Below are 9,368 nucleotides of genomic sequence, written 5' to 3' on the forward strand. Positions count from 1 at the left end.
CCGTCGTTTGGGATTTCCTTGGCTTTTATTGTGACTGGTCTGTAAATATACTGCGGCTACCTGCTGGAGCCGGTCGCCAGTGGTCGGGGACCCAGTCGGTGGTAAAATTGACCGGTCAGTGCCGGTTCTGCGAGAGGAGAGATCAGTTGGATAGTCAAAGAATGGTCTTGGAGTTAGAAGTATTTACTTGGTGCCACTGGTTGCGTTCGTCCTTCTGCTCGTATCAGATGGGCAGGCGCCGACGCCTGAATTAAATCCCAGACGTCCGTTTCTCATCATAACGAGATCGCCGGTAGTGGGTCGCAGTCTTTGGTACAAGTTTTGGGTCGATTTAGCCGTATAATCCATTTGGATTTTCTTTCAAAAAAAATAGAGCCTATGGTAGGGGCAGGAAAAATTATTAGGTGCGGAGTACAGACGGAATGAAAAAATAGAGCCTATGATAGACAATAGGGCATGTTAAACTGAAATTGATAGGTAAAAGGGCATCAATTAATATTAAACTCAGAATTCATTTGGAACCATTTTTTAAGCTTCTTTAAAAATATTTTTTAGTAGAAAAAAAATTATTTTTTTATTATAAAGTGGATTTAAGAAGCAATAAAAAATCATCTCAAATGAATCTGAATCATATAAAATTAAATTAGAAGCAAATATCTCAGGTTATTTTTAGTTTAATTCAGTTCAATTGGGATAGTGTAAGCCTATTTTTAGATGTTAATTAAAGTCATTCACTTGGCGTTTATTGGGACAGTTACATTATTTAATAAAAATGATTATGAAGTTGCTGTGAGGTTGCTGTGAATATTATAAATATATTTTAAAAAAAAAGATTTGGCAATTTCTTTATTACAAGTATCACATATTTATAAATTTGATTGTAAAAAATAACATCACACCAACAATTTTTTTGAAAAATTGCTTTAAAGCAACTAGAAAATAATACTCAAATGGAACTACTTCAAATAAATCTAAAGTATATGTTGTAATCTTTATATTTTTATGTTAGGTTGACACATAATTCAGCTTATTTAGGATTGGTTTAATTTTCTAATTTAGTTAACGATGGTCTTTTGCATTTAAAATTAATTTTTTTAATAAAAAATACTTAAAATCATGTAATTTAAGGAATTTTCTCGAAGGGCTTTATTGTATACTACAAGGACAACAAGAAGTTGGGCTTCAAGAAATTGTAAATTCCATTAACTTAATTTCTTGGATTTCAATCAGAATTACTAATTCTAAACCAAGTATTAGAACTTCATATTCAGCTTTATCGTTTGTACAACGCTTCAAACATAGTAAGAATATTATAACAAACTTTTATCTGAAGCTATGAATATTAACCTGGTGCAAATTTTCCTTAGAATAACATCTTGCAATCTGTTAACTTCAGAGGCGAAACCCCCTTAAGCTTACGGGGGGCAATTGCTTATGTCATTAAGTATTATAGAGAATTGAATCATTGAAGTGAGATTCACCTTATGAGAAAACATATAATGTCTTAACTTATGTGTTACAAAAATCAAAGCTTGATAATATTTCTCAATAGGTGGATAACTTATTGCAATCGGAAGCAACCAATGACTCAAATAGTAAGCACATTATCTTGCTCTTCTTCATAATCTCAGCTAACAAGCCACAAAAGAGAATCATCTAAAGTAGCAGTATAGAGAACCATTGGCTTCCTCAGAATAAAGGCCACCAAAATTGGAGGTGTCATCATGTACTACTTCATATTATGGAAAGTATTTTGGCATTTGGCATGCTAATGAAATTAAACATTGTTGTGTCTTAGAGTATTTGCGACGGTAGAGAAATATAAAGTTTTGCATCTTAGCATTGTACAAAAATCAAGCATAAAAGCAGATAAGAGAGAGAGTGTGTGTGTAGCGTTTATAAGAGTCACCAAACTTTTACGTGAAAAACCCCTGAAAAGGGGGAAAAACCATAGGGCCTAGCCTAGTTTGAATGAATCTAATAGTATTTGTAGATGATTATAAATGAGGCTCTTCATTGGGAGAAGGTCATAGCTTGATGTTTATTATATGGGAATATAAAGAATCATTATTGATGTGTTCGTTTGGTCAGAAGGACTGTAGTCAGTAGGTGATGCAAGTCAAAAGGACCATAGTTGGCGGGCAAGGGAGGTCGGAAGAATTGTAGTCAGTGGGCGACGTAAGTCAGAAGGACCGTAGTCGACGGGCGATGGAGGTCGAAAGGATTGTAGTCGGTTAGCAACGTAAGTAGGAAGGACTGTAGTTGGTGGGCGATGTATTTAAAAAGACTATAGTCGGTGGGTGACGGATGTCAGAAGGACTGTAGTCGGTGGGTGGCGTAAGTCGGAAAGACTGTATTTGGCAGGCGATGGAGGTCATAAAGATCGTTGTTTGACGACGGAGGTCGGAAGGATGATGTCAGGTAAAAGTCTAGCAATGGACATAAGTCTAACATCAGATAGAAGTTCGATAAATGTCCGGCAATGGACAAAAGTTCAGCGACAGGTAGAAGTCCGACATCTGGTAGAAATTTGGCTACGAGCAGAGGTCCGGCGTCAAGTAGAATTCTGATGTCAATCAGCATCCGGGGCAGAACTCCGATGTTAGATGTCATTATGGCAAAACTTTTTCTTCGGTAGGTTGTCGGGTGATAGTCCGGCGATATTTCGGTGACAAGCAGAAGTCCAGTGTCTAGAAGGAATTTGATAACAGTCGAAAATCTAGCATCGAGTAGAGATCCGATGCCAGTTTTCATCCGAGCAGAACTCTGGCATTAGATGACATTCTGGAAGAACTCCAGCATCACTAGGTTGTCGGGTGAAAGTCCAGCGGTGGTTGAGGAGGAGCCTCTTCCTTGCTTCCTTCTCTTCTCTTCTTGCTTAAGCCTCTTTCTTCCCCCCTTTTAGGGTCATCCTCTATGTGAAATAAGGGGTATATTTATAGTATTATGAGAGTGGCATGGCCAATAAATAAGGAGGAGATCAGGGGCAAGTTGGGAGTGAATTGAATGGACGACCAATGTTGAATCCCTTGATCATGGATTGTTTATTGAAGATTTGAATGTCTTAATGATGTTGGAATTCTGTGATCTTGAGCTTGTTGGTTTTGTCTCATTGAGCCGCTCAATTTGACTAAAAGAATGTCGCATTTGGAAATCGTTTGTTAATCCAAATTGTGGTTTGAACATTCCAAATGTATTTCGAGTCTTTGATTCGGACTCATTTGAGCTCGGATTGAGTTGAATTTGGTGTTGTTGGGTTTGTATTTTTGATATGTTCAATTTGACTATAAGTTTGCTGAAATCAGAGTTTAGATGATCATGAATTTATTTTTTGAAGTATCCAACTTGATTTTTTCTTCGAGATTCGTGCCCGATCAAGATAATTTTTTGATGATATATCTAACATCTTTTTGCATAATATAACAAATTGTTGGCACCCACAGTACTACAGTAGGGATTGAAAATAATTCATCCAAGATACGCTAACTTATGTTGAAAAAGTTCTAAGTTGAGTAAGATTCTTATGAGGTTTCATATCTAAGATGACTTCTATTTTGACTCCGGATGTCTCACTATAGAGCCTAAAAACTTCCCTAAAGTTACAATCTACAGAGGTGCCTACACGTTTTATCAAAATAAAATTACAAAACTTTAAAAGGGATTAATAGCTTGCTAATACTCTAAGATTTCTTTTATTTTTGATGTAGCTCTTTTAGTAGCTCTTTTAGTTGATATAACTCCGCAGAATTTTCTTAGGTTTCTTTTAGTTGCTTGTACTTTGATGGGATTTTTGACTCTAAGATTTCTTTTATTTTTGACTCTAAGATTTCTTAGGCTCCTGACCTCCGTAGAATTTTCTTTGGTTTAGTGATTTTAGCAAAGAGCTACATCAAAAATAAAAGAAATCTTAGAGTAAAAAATCCCATCAAAGTACAAGCAACAAAAAGAAACCTAAGAAAATTCTACGGAGGTCAGGAGCCAACACCCAAAAATAAAGATCCACTACATATTCTCAGCATTATCCTCTATAAAAAAAAATCCAAATAGCAAAATACTTGGTAATTATACTCAACCTACAAAAGGAGAAACCTGCAAAAAAATATTAAGCCAAAAAAATATTCGAATGTATGATATACATTGGAATCCAGGTCTAACTAGATGAGGTAAATTCAAAACATCAAAATCCTGAAAGGTAACAAGTTGACAACCAAATTTAGCCAATCAGTTAGCACAAGGGTTAGCTTCTTGATAAATATGAGAAACATAACAATTCAACTTGCTCAGTGAATGTTTAATTTAAATTATAAGAAAAAAATTTATTAAGGATACCAACAAAAATGTATTTAAGGATGTGGACTAAAAGAATGGGATACACCTCAACCTAAACAACTGAAATATCCATTTTCTGGCACAAATTAAGCCCGTAAGATAAGACCATAAGCTCATATGTAATCACATCACAAAAAATTAAAGGACCAGTAAAAGCAAAAATAACACTACCCATATGATTACAAAAAATCTCACCACTTCCAGTAGATGAATAATTAATAAAACCATTAGTATTAAATTTACAAAAAGGAAGGGAAGGATTAATCCACTTCACAATCCCATCAAACTTCTCATACAACTTGAAGAAAATCTGATCCTTACAATGCATTTGTAAAGGTATCATAATGATAATCTCAACTAAATTAGGAGCGATAACCTCAGATAATTTATGCACGTTCCATCTACCATTAACAATAAAATTTTTAACCCTAATAGACTCAAGAGAGTAAGTATTTAAAAAATTATCAATAGAATAAGGCTAGTTAGGTCTCAAAATATAATTATGAATTTAAGCAATTATAATTCCAAGTTTCTATAGAGCTCATAAGAATATATATATAAACAAAAGAATTTTTACATCCAAAATGTTATACATAATAATCATTGCCTTCCAATACTTCATTTGAAGTATATTTAATTACATAATTACAAAATAATTCAACTATGATAGTTAGCAAGAGCACCTCTAATAGCAACACTCGACTTCACTCCATTAGAGTATTACCTTTTCTCAAAACATATGAATAATAAAGAATGAGCAAGCAACTCTAGGCTAAACGTAACCTACGATTGCATTCAATGTATGGAAAAAGAATAATATGCATGTGATACTTACATAATGCTTGGTATATTGTAAATTGCATTAATCCATGCTCGTCATAGTTATGATTATGTTAACTCAAAATTTATCATTGAAATATAGTTTGACTTTACTATTAATATTAGCCAAGATGAAAAGTGGAGAAAGAGAAATGACAAATAAAGAGAAATCAGTTTATATTTTATGCTTTAGTAGTAAAAAAAAAAAAGCTTTAGTAGCTAAGAAAGGTCCCTCACAACTCTTTATTTATAGGGCTGGAAATGCTACATAAGATGTTCATTTAAAAACATAATAAAATAATCTAATATATGATTGTTACATACGTGCTTTAAATTGGATGAATAACTGTCTACTATCAACTTGGTGAATGCTTCCAATTAGTGACTAACGACAGGAGTTTTCAGTGAGTGTCGTTGATGAGTGCCTATGGTGAGGGCTTCATAGATCAAATAACCAATTGAGCAGGGCATAGTTGCTACAATTTAGTCTAGTAGGTGAGTTTTCTTATAATAGGATGGTAGATACAAGCTCCTCTGAATTTATCACCTTGAATAGGAGAGTTCTTTTGGTACAAGCATCTTAGTTAAACGAGTACCACCATAGATTGTGATTTGCTTAGGAGAATCCTTTTATGTAGAATTTTCAGGGCAAGGGCTTCTTTGTTGTGCTCCGCTTGAGCGATTTCCTTGGGGCGAGTTCCCACCCTTTGTGAATCGCACTAAGGTGATTTCCCCTCTAAAGGGAACATCCCTTGGTCAAGTTCATATCTAGGCTGATTCAAAGTTGGGGTGTACAATGTTCAAATCAATTAAAATGAAATACTAATTATTTATGGATTAATTGTAAGTTTATAGTGCTTGATTTGAAGTTATTTTTTTTGCATCATGCAATTGGGTAGACTTGGCGTTAGAAAGAAATCGAATTCTAAAGGGTGTTACAATCTTAAATATAGAGAAGGCCAGGGGTTTGTTCATCATGCACCTCCACATCTAAGTTTGGAATCCACCATTACAAATTCCAATTTTACTCGTGTCTTGCTTTGTTGGCTACCAATTATTAAAATGTTGGGGGACCAGAAACCATAGAAATCTAATTAAATATGTGGACTATTTGATTGCATAAAAGAAGATCTATGATACTTGGTAAATTGTATAGTGGAATTTTTCTTAGAATCTTAATCTTATAAAGATGAGTTAAATTTAGAATTACGCAGGTCATTTTGATATGTTAGTTGGGAGCTTTGGCTATCAACTATAGATCTAGGATTTTTTTGGGACATTTAGGCCAATTAAGGCTGACTCACACACATTGCATACACAAGACTCGAACCCGAGATTTCTTGGTCGGTAGGCTAAGCTCCCAACCAACGAGGTCTTGGATTTGAATTTTGCGTATATGATGTGTGTGTGAATTTATCTAACTTGGCCTAAATATTTCCAAAATATTATGAGTTTTAGTTAAGACATCAATTCTATTAAATTCATGATATATATATATATATATTATGTGTGTGTTTTATTAAGCCTTATTACTTATAAATCAGACATTTGCAGCATCTTTTATGACCTACTACAACTGTTTAGTAATTTTAGCAGAGATGAAAACTGCTACCTATACCTATTTATAGCAGCATTTTACAAACCGCCGCTATAATCCGTTGTGGAAACATCAAGTTTTGATAGTGTCATACTAATTAAATTATTTTACCATGTTATATTTCAATTTGTGGGCTTAGTATTCTTGAGATATTTTAGGGCAAAAACATGCTCAATTATATAATTAAATATTTAAGCACATATACTAAGGGCCTTTTTGTGACCTTTCTTTTTTCTTTCTATTTACATAGAAAAGATGCTACTTCATGAGACCTAAGAAATTTTCTTATTTTCTTGATTACTATAAGGCCAAGTGTTAGTGCGTGATCATAGAGTAGTTTACTTACTCAAATCAATCATTGTGGAGGGCATAGTTAAGTACACAATTTACAATATAAAATTCTATTTTTTTTTTTTAATGCGATGACTCATTCATTAACTCTTTGTTAAGTTCAAATTAAATCAAAATAAATCCAAATCCTTGATGATATTGACTAATTAATTAAATTTTTCCTAATAAATTCCCTAAACACAAATAAACGTTATAATTTATCTAATTGTAAACTGTTAGTCGGATCTATCATTATTTGAGTTAAGTTGATTTTATTAATGATTAAGGTTTCGTTTGGGGCGGCTTTTTTACTGTTTCGTTAAGCAGTTTTTAGTACAAAAATTTTATTTTATTTTTGCTAGAAAACTGCTTTGCGAAGCAGTAAGAAAGTCGTCTCAAACGAGGCCTAAATGAAAAAAAAAAAACTATATTTGTTGGCTAGATACACTTGACCATATCATGAAGCACAAGTTACTAAATATAATATGAGTTGGTTCTTAAGGTTCACTAAGACGTTATCAATCCATCAAACTATATTAAAGCATGACCATACTTGATTGAAATTTTGTTTGTGAAAGCTTTCTTATTGCTTCCTAAAACATTTTTTTATATAAAAATTTCTTGAGCTAGAAATTTATATACTAAAAACTTTTTAGAAAATAGTAAGAAAGCCATCTCAAATGAAGTCTAAATATAATGATTCTTTGCATTGCATTTTCCACTCATTTGTATTCCTTGTTCCTTCTTGCCCTTCCAAACCATATATTAGTTCTCTACATTCTTTCTCCACCTTATTCTCTTATATTATAAATATCAGCTTCAAGAAATCTACAATGTTAATAATGATATGAGCTTTTGGCCTAAGATTCCATAGTCATTGGTCACAATATCTTTGTCATTTTCTAATTACTAACCATAGCCTTTACTAACGTTATGCTAAACAAACGCTAAATCCAATGACAAAACTAAAAAACTAAAACATTCTAATTTTTTTATTACATTATTTAGCATAATAATTGATTGGTATTAAACAAATAAAAGTACTCATTAAAATTAATAATCTCTTTTGAAATTAAATAAATTGAAGAGATTATGATGGCATAGATTGCTTTGATTTTGAGTATGCAACAAAATAGAAATATTTACAAAATAATGCCACATCAAAGATAAAACTAAAGGCAATTTTAATTTTTAAATCTCTACTAAATCTTAGGCTACATTTGGGATGACTTTTTTATTGCTTTTAAAACAGAGTTTTAGTACAAAAATTGTACTAAAATTCAATTTTAAAAAGTAATAAAAAAACCATCCAAAAGAAGCCTTAAAAGCAACAAACAAATATTTAGGAGATTGAAGCATGATGAATTTATTTTTTGTTTGAAGTAGTTTTCTAAACTATTCTTAGATAAAATACTATTAATACTCTATTTTTAGTTGTGCATTAGCTATCAAGTGGGGAGTTAATACAACCACATCACCACCAATATTATAGCCTTCTACTCTTTTTATTTTCGATTGCTTCTAAAGAATACGGTCTACAATGTTAAATTAAAGTTTCATTTGGGACGACTATCTTAATTACTACTTCTTAAAGGAGTTTTCTAGCTAGAAAGCGGCTTTAAGAAGCAATAAAAAAGCCGTCCCAAACGGAGCCTAACTCTTTTTAAATTATTTTACATAGTTTTTATTTGCTTTTTTAATTATGTTATATTTGGGGTCATTGGTGCATTTTATAAAGTTGTTTGGAAATTTATTACTACAAAAAAAATTTAGTTATCATGACTACACAAAATAATTTTCCGCCATCGAAACAATCAGAAAGTAAGAACAAAATTTTAGTCAAATGTAATTGTGATTTTTATCTGAAAGGAAACCAACGAGAAAGCTATCTACAAGAGGGGAAATATAATGTGCGGTCATTAGATTGTTCGGAGGAGAATCAGGATACGCGCGCCATGTCGCTCGGTACATAACAATACACAACTTCGATGCACAGCAAAAAAGTAACGTGGTGCGTTTTGATTCGCCTCCGGATGGCCTTTGATGACCGCACCTAATAATTTCTCCCAAAAAAGATCCTTAATCCTTCACCACAAATTTTAACTACTCATTTAGGCTTAGTTTGGGACGGTTTTTTTATTATTTTTTAAAATAACTTTTTTTTTTTTTAAAATAACTTTTTAGCATAAAAATTATAATTTTTGTACTAAAAAACTGCTTTAAGAAGCAGCAAGAAAGCCGCCTGAAACGAAGCCTTAGGCTTCATTTGGGACGGCTTTTTATTGCTTTATAA

The sequence above is a fragment of the Dendrobium catenatum genome, unplaced genomic scaffold, assembly GCF_001605985.2.
Source record: "Dendrobium catenatum unplaced genomic scaffold, ASM160598v2 fragScaff_scaffold_475, whole genome shotgun sequence".
NCBI classification, from domain to species: Eukaryota; Viridiplantae; Streptophyta; class Magnoliopsida; order Asparagales; family Orchidaceae; genus Dendrobium; species Dendrobium catenatum.